General features: G+C 38.1%; 1 long non-coding RNA gene across 1 annotated transcript in view; it reads left to right on the forward strand.

Annotated features, from left to right (window-relative positions):
• Positions 1-15,990, forward strand: part of LOC129444675 (uncharacterized) — a 188,125-nt gene extending 172,135 nt beyond the window's left edge. The window contains exon 6 of the long non-coding RNA XR_012359971.1: positions 15,026-15,990. This is a non-coding gene — a long non-coding RNA (uncharacterized lncRNA). The remainder of the gene's footprint in view (positions 1-15,025) is intronic.
• The last annotated feature ends 1,335 nt before the right edge of the window (positions 15,991-17,325 follow it).

A 17,325-nucleotide genomic window follows, 5' to 3' on the forward strand; every position in this document is an offset into this window, starting at 1 on the left:
CTAAAATGCATTAAACTTTCGTTTACAAAGACGCGAAACTCACCGAGTGGTCAGGGGTGTTCACTGATATGCTCACACAAAAATCACTGCAAAAGATGCTTTCCAACAGGTGTTTTAGCATTCGTTGTAAACTTGTGGACCTATTTTTCCAAACGCCTCACATCCGTATATTCTTCCGCTGAGAGCTTGAATAATAGACACTCCAGCCCAGTTGGTGGCGATAATCTGCCTTTGCCAATTGCAAGAATACAAACAATTTTCTCGGCGGAGAGAAATAGTTGGACAAAACTACGATAAAACCTGTTGGAATGCGTCTTTTGCAGCGATTTTTATGTGAGCATATGAGTGAACACCCCTGACCCCGCGGTGAGTTTCACGTCTTTGTAAATGAAAGTTTAATGCATTTTAGGAAGGATTGTTCCAGTGCACCTATAGAGCCATTATAGAGGTGGGAGGTGATACAAGAAACAACCGAAAATTCTCGGGCCAGCATCATATGTCCAAATTTCAGTCAAAACCGTTCTATTTCATCATAAACAATCTGTAAACAGGACTTTAAGTGTAAAATACCGAACTTGTCCTTTAAGATAGATCAGTAAAAAGTGTTTTTAAATTAAGGCAGCTCAAACATGCATTTTAGTATGGGACTAAAATAAGCCCTGTCCAGGAAACCACCCCATTGTGCAAAGTCAATGTAAACGTTTTAAAAGACTTTCTTTGTGTATTTATTTCTTTGTAAACGTCACATACCATATGATGTTCCAGGTAAGAATAGGTCAAATTGCTGTTTTGTTGTGTTGGGCCATTCGAGTCAGAGAGTCTGTGCGTGCACACGCTGTTATGCTCCTGGTATGGAAGACAATGCATGCAGTTACAAGTGGCACGACAGTTGCTCCAGGATCTCAGTTTTAATGAGTTGCCACTGCTTGGAGCCTTTATCTTACACAAGGCTTACTGAGAAGCCAGACTCTACCATTAGGCCCTGCCCACAGTGTCTGTGTTAGGGAGAGCGTATGACTTATGTGGGTATGAGAATCAGTGGCCTTTGCCATGTTAGTGTGTATATGTAAACATATGTGTGTGTGGGTGACACCAGGCCCTGCCGAGATCTGTTTACACCTCTTAATGAAGTCTGAGCCAGCAGAGTAGCTTGGCCCTTTCCCCATCCTCTCCCATCGCTGCAAGATACATACGCACACATGCTCCTTCTCTGAAAAACACATCGTTTAATGCAGGTTTTATTTCCCCAGTCTCCTCACACAGACCACGGGTCATCCGCCCAACAGCTTTTTTTAGCCCCTCCTCGGTTAGCATCTCAGCACAGTTTTTGCTCTCACAGATGTGGGCGAGATACAAGCGTAAACAAGCCAAAAAATGTTGGCCAGCGATAATTAAATGCTTGCGCCTCTGCGGAAAACAACTTTTTTCCATGCATTTCTGCCGAATTTAAATTACCATTAGGAGCGCGTCCGTTGTGGAGCTGGGGTGAAGAGGGGGTGTCACTTTGTGTCACTTGAAAAGAAGGGGCCCCTGTCAAGGGTGCCAAAGCCCCGCAGAGGAACTTGTCTGGAATCGTGATGTCCCGACAGCTCCTCTCTGACAAGATACATAGTTTCCATTCACGGACATACGGCTTATTGGTTACTATAGTTTCACTAATGCTCAACTGAAGGCAGTGCCTAATCTCCTCAGAATGGGTTAAAAGGGGCCGATGTTTCGAGCCTTCAAAACCACATGTTGTGAGTCAAGGGAGCAGTAAGCACAAAGAGTGTCTTCCCCGGCTTTGATGTGCCGTATCTGGGCTAAAAAGAGAAAGAGAGGAGAAAAGGGTAAGGAGCAGAGTTGGCCCCTACACACACGGGTTGGACAGAGGTTTACAATGGCTGCGGCTGAAGCAGGGGGTCACAGGGACAAAAGAGGGAGCGAGAGAGAATAGAAGTGAGAGAAAGAGAGAGAGATTGCACACTAATACTACTCACACGCGAAGGGCTTAAAGCTCTCAGTAGAGCAGAGGTACATTAAACAAGATTACATCTGACTGAGCGTGTTTTCTTGCCCAACATGACACACACTTTCGCTCTCTCTCTCTCTCTTTCTCTCTTTCACACACATGCACACACACACATTTTTTCTTTCCTACTACAAGCACATATTTTTATATTTCTGACATCATTTCAATGCCAGAACCATTCAAAAAAACAAAATTTTCCCATATAATAAAAATTTAATGTACTTCTGTATTTCACTGTCAATTGAATACACTGTTGTGACCGCAATGTTAATGTTCAGTCTATATAAAACAACCACTTTACCAAGCAGTCTTTGATTATTTAAACACACACTTTGTTTATTATCATTATCCTATTATTACAGAAAAAAGAAAAATGAGCAAGTGAGTTTATACTTATATTTATTGTTGCAAATAAGTATTTTGTATGCTGTTGTATAGATACATACTGTGAATGTATGTTATGTTTCAACCTTTGCCTGTCTATTGCAGTCACACACATATCAAATGTCTGCGTACTACATTGTTTTCATTCACAGAAAGCGCCGGTCAAAAGACGTTCCCCTCTCTCTACATTTCTCAGCAGCCAATGGCATGGCTTCCCCGCTGATTGTGTGGTTTATGGCAGATTTTAAATCAATTAAGTATGTAATTTGTAACAACTGCTGGAGCTGGTTTAGACCCTAAACAATGGTGCTCGGATAACTGGCCTTTAGTACGCTCTCAATGGGCTTACATTGGACTGAATTAGCTCGCATATTAATGAGCAGACACAGAGCTTCAGCCATTCACTCGGCCCAAATCTGCTTATGCAAATAGGCCATGAATCCAGTTCAAAGCAGCGTCTTTAGAAGACACGCCCCTCCCCTCCATCTCTCCGCACAAGGGTTCCCCCGAAGAGAAACTGACATGAGAAAAGTTAGAACACTTGTCTTCTCTCTCTCTCTTTCTCTGTGTGTCTGTGCGTGATCCAGCTATCTGTGGTCTGTGTGGGTATTGTTGAATTGCTCTATATGTGAATGTGAGGTCCTTGTGACAGGGGGTGAGATTATTCAGCCAATTGTGACAGTGTGTTTCAAATGCGGTATTCAGCGAGGGGGGTAAGTCGAGCCCAACCAAGTTCATGCCCCTGCTTGAGAGAGAGAGAGAAAGAGAGAATGAAAATAGGCAAAATAAAGAAAGAAATAGAGGCATGAGGGTTTGGCATCCCCCATACATTTGTTAAGGATCTGAAGTCTTTGTTCTCTTCAGGATGGGTTTAAAGGGCCCTGTCATATTGATGCGATTGAAACGATATCTTTGACCACAATAGCAGCTGTCTAGTTCTAAAGACAACTCAAAGCTCTTTTGTTCCTTTTATTAGAAATGTTGTTTGCATACATGCACATATGCCGAATTAGAACAAGTCGTTGTAAGACATTCAGTTGTAAAATATTCAACATGATACTAAGCTATTAAATACCAAAGAGTTATGACACCATTATTCTTATGGAAAATCATTTTCCTCTTGTGCTAAGAACACCATAGACATTCATATTTAGTTATTAATTATTTAAACACATTCACTTGTACAATTGCTGTCTTTAATAATAATTCAACAGTGTGTCGCAAACATTTTTGTGTGACGTGTCGTTTTGCGTTACATTTATATTCAATGCATAATTTAAAAGAACTTATTAGATTTGCATATACGCATGTATTGTAAATATCTGAAAAAAAAAACATGAACATACATTATGTCCTTATTAATTGTCTTATTCACAACTGACCTACAGTACAATGTAATCAGTAAGAAGTCATTGAGGACGGACCGTTGAATTATTTGAAAATAATGCACACCCACGGTGATAATGCGGCACGACGTGAAGCAAAGCTTATACCACAGTTACCACAAACATTGCTCTGGTGTTTATTTTAAGACATTTGACAGGTCAGGTGTGCGGTTTACAGAAAAATAATCAACACCTGTGGAACATTTCTTAACCAATCAGAATAAAGCATTCAACAGCCTGTGGTATAATAATAAATATTTTTTTAAATAATACTTTTTTACCATACTTATTTTACAGTCAGACATGTAGACCCACGCTACTTGGCAATAAAGGAAATTCTGGATTTGTGGTCTGTGCAAACTTTTCAGTAGTTATAAATGTGAGAGATTTTAGGGGTAGAGGATTTTATATTTATTAAATGCTTTGCAAGCTCATTATACTGTTTTCTTTTGTGGGTCGTCACATCATGTATGTGTTGTGGCTTACCTGTCTCATGGCTGGTGTACTTCTGTATCTACACAACTGTGACTACAGCCTTGAAGACACAATGCGTTTCCTTTCTTCTCTCTTGTGTTCTCAACAACTATCTTTTTAAGTAACTATCGAGCAAGATATACACAGAGCGAGAGAGAGAGAGAAAAAGAGAGAGAATGCTTTAGTGGATGACAGGTCTTCCTTGGCCGTGAAATTCCCCCTGCGATAATTTGTCTTTGTGTTGACGGCCTGGTAGCTCCACGCGACGTGGCTACAAAAGAAGGGGGGACGACCTGTACTCATCAGCCACCATTTCACTGGCCCTCTTGACACGCTAAAGCCCCCAAACCCCCCTCCCGCGGAACCCCGTCTCCACGTCACCTCTTCACAGCAGGAGCTGTCGCTTCCTCGCAAGCATAACCAAATAATGGGGCTTGTCACTGGCCTTGTCCTTTGTGGTATTTTTTTTCAGCAGAAAGAAAAATGCATAGACTCCATTGTAGTCATTAAATTTCCCATCCTTTTCCTCTAGTTCTCTGCAGTTTGCCTTACTGGCAAAGTGACAAGAGCATGAAGCTTTTATCTAGACAACTGAATTTCTGATTACAAAAGTTGTAGCACACTTTTTGTGTATGTACGTGTTTATTATAAAGAGAGAGAGAGAGAGAGAGAGCACACAAGCTAATCATCTTAAGTCACTACTGAGTACACTTTAAGATAGTTTAAACCAAGTGAAGTGAATAATTTATGAACATTATTTCAAAGCAGTATGTTTGCAGTGTATGTGGGAGGTCATTTTAAGCAGTTAGATCTATTTTAAGTCATCCATCAAGTCCATAGACAGCCATCTTGAGAGTGTGTCATTGTTTCTATGCCATGTTGTCAGGTTAATTATTTGTTGTGTAATTAGGATGTGTCAAACTATGTGGCCGGCACAGCTCCATTTGATGGAGGGCTACAGGAAGTTGTCAAATAAATGAGCAGAGACAGGAGTGACAAAGAGAGCTTAATGCCTGTGATATAAGAGCAATAACTTGGAATTTTGGTGGTTTTACTGGGGGTCCTCCAAATATTGTTCAAATATTGTTAAATTAGACATTAAACAAAAATGCATTTATAGACTAATAATAAAAAAATAAAACTTGATTAAAATAAAGACATTTAAGATCTGTTTAGTAAAATTAAAATGTAATTTACTATGCCAAAAAATTATCATCTTGATTTAATATCTGTAATGTTACCATCATAGCAAAGTATGTAAATCCAGACCTAATTTGATACATGCATTGGGGTCCCTGTTTATTAGTCCTTGTGATCTTATTTATTGGATTAAGGATAACACAATAAAGTAAAAAAAAAACTTATTTCCATTATGGTCCTTGAAGTAAGCATCAAAACAACTACTTTATCTAAAAACTTTTCCAGAATACAAAAAAATACAATTCCAAAAAAACATCCCCACATTATACAAATAACAGACCATCTCTAGTCTAAAACAACCTATTTAATATCCAGCTTTTAACTTTCATGCTAAAACCAACAGTGTCTGTAATACTGTTTTAGTGCTGGGCAAAGATTAATCACGATTAATCGCATACAAAATACAAGTTATTTTGTGCATAATATATCTTTACTGTGTGTAATTATTATGTATATTTAACCACAAACAAATATTCATTTTAGTTTTTTTTATTTATATATCCGTATTTTATTAATTTATATATAATATAGAATATATAAAAATATAAATAAATATATATACACATGTAAATGTTTCTTAAATACATACATGAATGTGTGTGTGTGTGTGTGTGTGTGTGTGTGTGTATGTATTTATATATACATAATAATTAAACACATCACACACTCATATATTATGCCAAAAATCACTTTTATTTTGTATGCGATTAATCACGATTAATCTTTGCCCAGCACTACTTTTAATAATAAGAGGCAACTTTTAAGACCTCGAAAAGACCTACACTCATACATATTTTGAAAATGTGTAACATTCATTAGACTTTGCCTGGTATTATAAGTATGTTTCTCATTAACCCTTGATAAATAGTTATTAAGATATAAACAAGCTCTTTTAGGTTTCCAGCAGTTATAAATACAGAATACATTAAAGTGTGATTCTGAAATAACATATAAAAAATCCTTTGCTTATTGTTAGTTCATGCAAGCTAATGCATTTACTGATGCGTTTGCGAATGTTAACAAATTCATGTTAACAAATACAACCTAATTGTGAAGTGTTACCATTTATATACTATATATGTGCGTGTGTGTGCGTGCGTGTGAATACGTGTTTCAAACATCTCCTCGCGGTTTAAATATATACTGTATGTCATGATATAAAACACACACACATAGATACATTCTCTGCCTTGATGATTCCACTAACCTAATAAATTTGTCAATTAATCAGCCTCGACCTTCCCCTGCTCTAAAGTACTTGTTAATATAAGACTGTGACACTCTGACCTCTCTCAAGGGCCATTAGCACCATCTTCAGCCTGTTACATTAAATAAATATTCTCCTCTGACCGTATTAAAAACCTGAGATAAATCATAACACATGCACCCAGGCCTTTAAATTTCACTGTTTTGAATGGCCAGTTAATGTGTTTGCATGTATGCCTTCTGTCTGGACAAATGTGTGTGCGCCGGTAAACAAAAGCGTTTGGCGACAGAGCTCTACCTCCAGTGTTTTAATTCTAAAACTTCTATACATAGTGTTTCTTATCTCAATCGCTAGAGGGGACAAAAATCATTTTCGGCGCGTGCAGAATGGGCACGCATGCAGAAAAAAACATCACAGCGATCTGGATGAATCTCCAAGGCTCTGTGTTTATTCAGCTTCCTCTCTCAGGGCAAGTCATATCAGAGACGGAGCATCTCTGCCGCCCGCCCGCCGTTTAACGTTTCCTCTTTACTTCATTTCACCCACTGCAACTTTTCATTCTCTGACAGATTGCAGGACCCCATTTAACCATTTTATTCATCTGTGCCTGCAGGCGGGGGGGAGCCGTTACAGTCAATAAAAACTGAAAAAGCTTGGCAGCAGCCATCTCTGTCTCTCTCTCTCTCTTTCTCTCGGTGCGTGTTGAGTCTAAAATGAGGGAATGTTATGATTGGTTAATGGTTTCCCAGGCTGTCGTGGTTCAGGGAGAATTAAATACTGCATCTGCTTTCCAAGGCGTTAATCTCTGAGTCTCACATACCGTCTGTTCCGATGTGCACACAGGAGATAATGTTTAAAAGGACCTGGGAAGAGCCAAGCAGGCCGCCCCGATATTGCCTCTATAATTACATAATTAACTTTTTGTCTCTAATCGTTATGGAGGTAATGGTGCTGCTAAAACAGGGCTCCTGCCACGCACAGAAAACCAAATCAAAAATCAATAATCCATAGAATGCCATTAGAAGTCTGGGAGAAATCACAAGAGAGCACTGTTTGCTTTTCTTTACTCTCTTTCTCAATTCTCATCCATTTATTTTTTTTTCATTTGGGGTAAATTAAGCTCATTTGAGCACGTACTCTTATCTCTAGAGGAAAACATCAACATCTGGGACTGAAAGACAGAGAAGTGGCAACCAGGTGCGGAGAGAAATCGAGAGGAAGGCAGCGAGAGAGAAAGAGTGTGTGGGTAAACGGAGGCCACAAACGGCGCAATAAATTACCTCTGGCCTCTCTCACCGCCCATTGTCGGCCGATTGACCTGCTGCAAATGAATTCCATTTCTCCTCTGGTCCCTCCTTACTTCTAATTTACATTGTGATCATATATGTCTGAAAAATGATATCGTAAAAAAGATGAATGTATTAATTACCTCCTCTCTTATCTCCCCTTCCCCCCTCCTTTTGTTCCCCTCCTCCTAGAGGCCGAACAGTGTGTAAGTATGTCACTTATTTCATCGTGACAGCTGTAATGTATTCACAAAAGTGCATCATAAATACAGAGGGCTCAGTTTGGTCACCCCACGCCTGCTTCACACTCCTCGAACCCGCTCTCTGGCGCACACAGTCTACAAACATTTCCTCAAGTCAAATGACCTCTTTTAGAGTCAAATGGAAATTAGGTTCTTGACCTGGTCAGTGAAGCATAGATATATTTCAATTCTGTTTTCATGCATGGGAGAGGTGTTAAGGGTGATGTGGCTTTAAGAGAGACCAGGAGAGTTTAGCTTTAATGCAAGCTCGCAGCGAGACTGAACCTGTCGTGTGAGAGTGATGATCTCAGAGGTTTAGATTCAGATGAAGGGTATACAGATTTTAAAGGGAGATGTACATCACTGTACACAATCGTGGAGACTGATTGGCAATTGTTCAGTAAATGCAAGCTTGCTAAAATGCTTTGGCTGTGTGTGTAAAGCTATTTGGCATTATGATACAAAAAGCTACATAAATGTTATCCTATGCTAGTTTATGATAACTTTGGCAAGGCAGGTTTATTTATATTGCATATTTTATATACAGTGGCAACTCAAAATGGTTAACATAGATATAATAAAACAACCCTGTATCACGAAATTCTGTACTTATAGTCACGTAAATTTGTGAGTCTTTTCCGTGACACTGACACATATTTCCGCCTTTTTGTGTTAACATGTCACGTATTTCTGTTTACGTGTCACTGTCATGTATTTGTTACTCAACTGTTTTGTCTTATTTTCAAACTATTGTCGCTTCGGTTTAGGGTTAGATTTGGTGTTTGCGTTAGGAAGTCACTTTAAATATTGGTTTATACCTTTTTTCATAATTTATTTTTTTTATATTTTATATTTTTTAAACCATTGTCGCCTGGCATTAGGGTTAGAGTTGGGTTTGGGTAAGGATGTCATTTTATGTAAATCTAACCCTAAACCGAAGCGATAATGGTAAGAAAATAAGACAAAACAGTTGAGTAACAAATACAAGACAATGACACGTAAACAGAAATACGTGACATGTTCACGCAAAAAGGCGGACAAAACGTGTCAGGGTCATGGAAAAGACTCACAAATTTACATAGGTAAAGACTGTAGGTATACTGGGTTGAATGAAGAGAAAGAGCCACTTTCTAAAAATTTGCATTGTTATAAGCATCTGTACGGTAAATACATGGTATCGTATTTTCCGGACTATAACCGTACCGGAGTATAAGCCACATCATTCAAAAATGCGTCATTAAGACGAAATAACATATATAAGTCACAGTGGACTATACGTCGCGTTTATTTAGAAAATTATTTCACAAAATCCAAGCCGAAGAACAGACATTTAATCTGACAAGGCGAGTTATTCAACTAAATAATAGCAGACAGAACATGTCTGTACGTTAAAGTAATATTATCAGTTATTTAAACGATAAACCATAGCATACAGAACTTGCCTGGAAGGTTGAATAGTCTAAATTAGCCGAACAAGCCAACTAGCGTGAAGTACGCAGACTCGTCATTCCGCATCACTGAATCCATTAAATCACATAAATACAGGAGCAGCATATAGCGGACTCTTGCGGCTGTAGACGGTAATGTTGTCTCTTGCCTCATAAATGTCAAAATTAATTCATACTGACTTACAAGGCGCACCTGACTATAAGACGCAGCACCAACCAAAAAATACGGTAGTAAAGTCACAAAAATATTTCAAACAGAACAAAAGAAAAAAAAGTAGCGAAGAAATTTGAAGATGCAGTATAGCAATGAAGAAAATTACATTTGAAAAGAATTAGAAAAGGAAATGTTTACATAAAATTAGATAAACTAAGATAAAATACCATAGTGCAATATATAATATGACGTTAATGCTTAGATGATTATTATTTGTAGTAATAAACAGATATAGACATAATTATAGATGATTAAGCTAAATTAAAGTTGCCTGTTATCCCACCTAACCTTAACCCAACTATTCACAACGTTCTATTCAAGTGTCATGTGCCTTCTGCATTAGGACTAAGTACAGATACCAAAAGCTTATTTGTGTCTGTTTGAAACTGACACCAGTTCAGTAAGTAACGAATAAGATAACCATACTATCATTCCAAGTGGCTAACAGATGTTTGTCTTTAGCAGTTTGTTTCTGGTGGTTTATGGTATAGATATGTTGAATAAAACATGTTGGTTAGCCTTGTGACTTTTCTGAAATCTTTTCAGTCAGCTTGTCCTCCTTATAGTCTTGTTGTATCCCAGATCAATAAAGTCAGTTCCCAGAAGCTCAATACTCTCATCTGGAAACCTCAACACCCACCAAGGACACCTAGGTGTGTGTATTAATGGATATTAGGGTGAAGAGTTTGTACTTCCAAGTGACTTATTTAAAAGTTGAGGGAGAAAATATACTGTTAGTGTCTAGTGTGGTAGTATTTTAATCTGCAACTCCTTTCCACATGCCTGACACTATAGTTTGGGGCCTTCGACCCCAACACCTCTCTGATTTTCTCTCCTTTTGAGACTTCGCTGATACCGAACCCTGTCCTCATCCATCCTCTGAGGGACTGAACCTGTCCTATCTCCCTAGGCGAGGACACCTGGCCTGGGCATAGAAGGGTGTGGATTGAGGGATGTGTGGTGATTAATGCAGGCTGTTTAGGGCACTGTCAGGGAGGGGGTAAAGGGTGCAGAGCTGGGTTGATGGATGGAGGCTGAAGCACAAGCTGATAAGACATGGCCCATGAATCTGTTCCACATCAACACTCACTTTGATCACTGACAAAATCCCAGAGATGGGTCTATACATCTGTCCAAACACACATACATATGGGAATTCCTCTAAACTTCTTGAGAATCTTACGCCTGAAACTTTTTTTATGACTGCAAACATATTTAGTATCAAAAATGAAAGAGATGTAGAGCATGAAAGTAAGAGAGGTTGTGTGAACCATGGACGTGCGCTTTGGTCAGTGCCAGATACAGCAGATAAGAGATGATCCATGAAAACTGATAGGCTCACTGACAGCAGGGCAGGGGCCTTGGCCTCTACCAAAAGGAGGCATTACAAGGGCCCACGCAGCTGTCAGGACCAAATCATCTTACACATTCATAAACACGTACACACGTCTAATATCTGCCATGCAGTTAGTCTTGAGTCTCCAAACAGTCTGAAGGTCCCCCCTCTTTTTTTTTTTGTTTCACTCACTCAGTCACCGAACACCACACACTTGCGTGTTATAGACGCTTTCTCGGCTAAAATATAAAATAGTGTGTCTTGTTTGTTTCGCTTCCACTTATGTTCCAGTATATAGTACATACATGTGAAAACCCAGCTTAAGTATTTTTTATGATTTACTGTTTTCTACATAAAATCATCTTACATAATGATCCTACCTTGATATTTTTATTGATTTTAACTGAGTAAGGACATGTCAAAGATTAAAATTAATGTGAAATGCTCTAAACTCATAATTATATTATGGGACTTGGACAGAGTCACAAATACAGACCATATAAAACATAATTTAATAAACTGCAATGCCTGCAGTTGTTACTTTGTCATATGGCAGTTGCTACATAAAAAGTAATTGTAAAATTTGTTTTACAACATTAAAAATACTAAAAAGGGTTTAGTAGAGTAAGTGATGGTCAGGATGTTTTATGTGGAAAAACTTAAAGGATTAGTCTATTTTCTTAAAGAAATCCAGATAATTTACTCACCACCATGTCATCCAAAATGTTGATGTCTTTCTTTGTTCAGTCGAGAAGAAATTATGTTTTTTGAGGAATACATTCCAGGATTTCTCTCATTTTAATGGACTTTAATGGAACCCAACACTTAACAGTTTTAATGCAGTTTAAAATTGCAGTTTCAAAGGACTCTAAACGATCTCAAATGAGGCATAAGGGTCTTATCTAGTGAAACGATTGTCACTTTTGGCAAGAAAAATATGCACTTTTAAACCACAACTTCTCGTCTTCCTCTGGTCCTGTGACGCACCAACGCGATCTCACGTAATTGCGCAATGACGTCGAAAGGTCACGTGTTACATATATGAAACACACATTTGCGGACAATTTTAAACAATAAACTGACACAAAGACATTAATTAGTATCATTCGACATACAACAACGTCAGAGGGGTCCTCCATCTTCAAACTTGTAAACACTGGGGCGTAGTTTCGCATACATCATCCGTGACCTCTTGACGTGATGACGCATTACATGAGGTCGTGCTGCCGCGTCACATGACCGGAGGAAGACAAGAAGTTGTGGTTTAAAAGTGCATATTTTTTATTTTTCTTGTTAAAAATGACAATTGTTTCACTAGATAAGACCTTATGCATCGTTTGGGATCGTTTAGAGTCCTTTGAAACTTAAATTTTAAACTGCATTAAAACTGTAAAAAGTGTTGGGGTCCATTAAAGTCCATTAAAATGATAAAAATCCTGGAATGTTTTCCCCAAAAAAAACACAATTTCCTATAAACTAAACAAAGAAAGACATAAAACATTTTGGATGACATGGTGGTGAGCAAACTATCTGGAATTTTTTAAGAAAATAGAGTAATCCTTTAATTGGTTTTTCATTAATTAATTATTTCACTTTTAATTTTACAGTATATATAATGACTGATTTATCAAAACATTTCAAATGAATAATCCACATTGAGAATAACAATTTTAATAAGGAGGGAAGACAAGTTGCTTTTTAATTCTCTAAGTGGACTGATTGAAGAATGCAAAATGAGACTCAAGCTGTTTAACAGAGATCCCTATATGGACAACAAAATGTTATTTTCTAATTTCATAACCTCTAAAGAAATTACTGCTCGTACTAAAAAGAACAAGAAAAAAGTTGAGAGCGAAAAAAGTCCCTGAGGGAAAAGGAGAAAGGAATAATAAGCTATTTAATTTACACTTTAAAATATTTCATGCTGAACAGATACACTGTGGGTCCTTACTGGTATTTAAATGATTACCAAATTATATTAATCCTTTTTCAGAGAACATTTTCCAGCTGCTGATTTGCGGCTCTAAATGAGGACATCTTTAAAGTCAAATTACAGAGGCGTAGCACACTGAATTTCATTTACTCCACAATTAAGGCTTTGCTATGATTAATCAAAAGCTGCATGTTTAAAACAGTCTGCACTTAAAAATAGATGCCCTTGTTGGGGTAATATTCATAAAACTGGGTGTCAGTCAAGACTGAGATGAGATCATTTACTCAAGTCTTAAACTTTGCATGAGACCTTGTGTTTATGTGCAGTAAGCTGCACAGATAGATGTGTTGAAGCAGGTTGTCATTCATTCCTTGATCTCATTAGATCTTTCTAGCTGCTCAGTCCCTGTCAAGTTCACACTATGATCTGACTTTAAAATAAAAAGGTATCAGTTGGAGAGCTGTGACCTTTTAATGAAAATGTCAGAGTTCCTGTGAAAGTCTGGGCTGTGTATTTCACTAGCTTAGCATTAGTGGGTGCTCAATGGATGGATGAATGAAGACCACAACCAGAGGTTTTATTTTTTGCAAAGTTGATATTTTTACTTACTGTTACATTGAAACTTTAAACAAATAAACTTTTTGAAGATTTTAGTCCGATAAAGCTACACCAATGTGCCAAAGTATGTGATGTAACATGTGCCAAAGGGTGTGTGTGTCTAACTAAGATAAATAAACTATATTTATTTACACCTTTATAAATCTTGATTCATAACCTCTATAAGATACTTTAACCTCTGTGACTATAAATGTCATCAAGAACAGACTCATAAGTGCCTGTTTTGCAAAATAACTGTTTGCTATAACTTCGTATTCAGATTTAATTGACTGTGTCAAGCGTCTGTGATAAGGTTTGCTTTGGAAGACTGACAGTGTGGCCTGTGTTGATAGCTCGAAGATCAAAGCGTGTCCCAGCGTCTCTAATATGCAGTTCCGTTGACGGCATTTTACAGTACCCCAACAGCACATTACCACTCACATTAATCAAATCACACCATTCAGATTATTCAAATGCGCTTGGACTTCTGTTTCCTTCACTTCAAACATGCCAGGCCAAAACCGCAGCCTGTTTAGAGGCTGACACTTTAAAGACATGCAAGAGACAGGAAGACAAACGCTTGAGACAGGAAGAGGGAACCGAATTAGCGTGTGCATGAAAACCGGTGTTAATGCCCGCAAATGACTAATGTGTCTCGCAGCAGATGCCTCTGTCAGACATAAATGTGATAAAGACTCTCGCTGCGTCCGAAACCGCTTACTTCCATACTATATAGTAGGCAAAAAGCAGTAGGCTTTACACAATGCAGTGCCCTAGGGTGACCCCATTTGAAGTGGCCCCCCAAATATTTTAAAAGTCTTGTCATTTGGTGAGTATTTTGTCAGCCTGCAATGCAATTATACGTTTTTCCCCAAAAATAACTGCATTACTGAAAGATACTTTAATAATAAAAAGACTTAATTCTCTATGCACAATTGATCAAATGTTCAGAATAGGAAGTTATGAATCAAAGAATCATTGAAACTCCTTGACTAATTAGGCATATGATATCCCAAAAGACTCAATTTCTATCAAAAGTTACAACATATTTGCAAAATATAGATCTCTTTTAAATTAGCTACAGAGATTCCCAATGCTGATCTTAGGCCAGCAGTTAGTAAATTCAATCACTATAGTTAGATTGTAACAAATTTGTTGCTGGTAACATGCATTATTTCATTACCTATATATTTATTTTATTTAACTATATATTCAGTTATCTAGTGTTATCCATTTAGCATATTGCAATGTGATGAGTGGCATGGCTACATACTTTCATCATTTACATGTTACTCATCTTCCTTCCAGTATTCCTGACCTGGGGGACCTGATTAGACCTTTATTCTGGTCTGGTATTTGGTCGCAGTCTGGAACCTTTGGTGCCCCACTATTGCCTGGTGCCCCAGGGCACTCATCCAATCCTGTCTAGGGATAATCCGAATTCATAGTCTGCGAAAAGTACCTGGATGATTCAATAGACACTTTGCTATCCGTGATCCCACATGAGTTATTCAACAAATATTTTTTTTTATTCAAAAATGCCTGTAAGTGGTAACGTGGCTCTATTCAATTGCAAATACATATATTAAACAGTTGTACCTTGTGTGAATTGTGCTTGTTTGTATTGTAACTTTTTTGTTTTGTAACCTTGTGTGAATTGTAACTTGTTGTTATGACAAAGTATGTCACGTGATGTATCAACATGGCAGGTGTAGTACTGTATGTCCGAATTCATTCATATTATGCATAATTATACTATAAAGTACCTACTGTTTTAACGGTCAATGAATAGACCCCTTCAAGGTTTGTAAACATTGAATGACTATCGGATGCGCGCGCAGCATGGGGTCAAACAGTTCATACCATCCAGGCTTTATAATTTAATCTAACAGAGCTGAAAAATGATGACTTACCTCAAATGAAGTGAGCACTACAAACACAAGCCTCTTTGATATTTGCATTGTTCCAGTCTGCACGTTAATTGCTTGCAGCCGCAGATGTTGTATTTTTTTGTTTTTGAGATTCTGCAGGAATCCCGAAAAACTTAACGGCAGACCTGGTGCGATTTTCACAGCCCACGACGCAAGTAGGCATTTTTGACGATACCGAATAATACGCAACTCAATCTATTGTAATGGCTTTTCTGACCCCGACATGCGCAGTGGGAACCGCCTGTGACGTGAACCGTGAAGGGGTCTATTGGTTCTTCAACTAATTCAGTACACACTGTCATTTCGGATAGAGCTGCAACGATTCTGTATAAAATGAGAATTACGATTCTTTTGCTTAAAATAAAGATCACGATTATCTCTTTCAATTATCTAAAGATGTACAACCCCTGAACATTAGGTTAACATTAGTTTTTACAGGTGCAAAAATTCTGCCTCTGAAAGTTTCAGATAAGTGTAGATAATCTTTAAGTTCAGCAAATTTTAATTTCAGAGTGATTATGTGTTAATTGTATGATTTAACAAGAAAAACTACAAATATATAATTTTAAGTAGCCTAAATAGAAACGAATACGTTTTGGTGAAAATTGCTGCCACTACTGTACCTGGATTGACATTTTACACTTGCTAAGTGTGTCCCATCAGGTGAATAATTCGACTCTTGGGATCTTCACACCCACTAGAACACTTGGGCAAAATACAGAAAAACGTCATGCAAGTTGTCAAGTGCAAAGACCGCATTTGGACGCAGACAATGTTTCCCCCTCTGCTAAAAACCCTTTCGGAAGGGATAAGATCCGGAATAAGATACTTTTTTTGGTACTAAAACAACATCAGGGTTCTTGTCAGATGTACCTGTGCATTGCTCTGCCTCACTCTTTTTCTTTAATTGCTGTTTCTTTCTGTCTAACTTCTCAGCGAAAGCATCAGCTGTACTGGTGGAACGAACACAAGGACATCTGGCTAGGGTGGCCATTCGTGCCAGTTCCGCCGGACACGTCCCGAACATGTTTTCGGGTTCGTTTTCCGGAAGTCGCGTTGGTTGACTGCATACGTCATCGAGGTTCTCACATTTCAGTTAAAATACATTAGAAAATTAAGATTAATTTCTTTTAAGACATACAATCATTGTAGTTTCATTCTTACCTTGAAATGTAACGATTGCTTTTCTGAAATTAAACCCGAAATATTAAACCTTGATGACGTATGCGGTCGACCAACGCGACTTTTGGAGAACGAACCCGAAAACATGTTTGGGACGTGTCCGGCGGAAATGGCACGAATGGCCACCCTACATCTGGCTTGCACAATACCCGATGTGATGTCAAGATGCCAGACTGAAGCAAGTCAGCCTTATCTGCTCAATGTCTTATAATGCAAATAGAAATATGGGTAATGAAGGCTGATCAATGGACTACAGTCTGTCATGTTTGTAGTATACATGGGGATTGAGTGACACAAATGTATGTAGATTTGTTGACGTGTTGCTGTTATGTTCTGTGACATTGAATGACTCACCTTTTGGAGATCATAGACATACAATTAATCACACCAATGGTTACAACAATGTCATGTTACTCTTCCAGCCTCTAAGTTGTACATTTATCCATCACATTTAAAGCCCTCTGCCATCACTGTGTCACATTGACAGGCCCAGGC

Source organism: Misgurnus anguillicaudatus, chromosome 21 (assembly GCF_027580225.2).
Source record: "Misgurnus anguillicaudatus chromosome 21, ASM2758022v2, whole genome shotgun sequence".
In the NCBI taxonomy this organism is placed as follows: domain Eukaryota; kingdom Metazoa; phylum Chordata; class Actinopteri; order Cypriniformes; family Cobitidae; genus Misgurnus; species Misgurnus anguillicaudatus.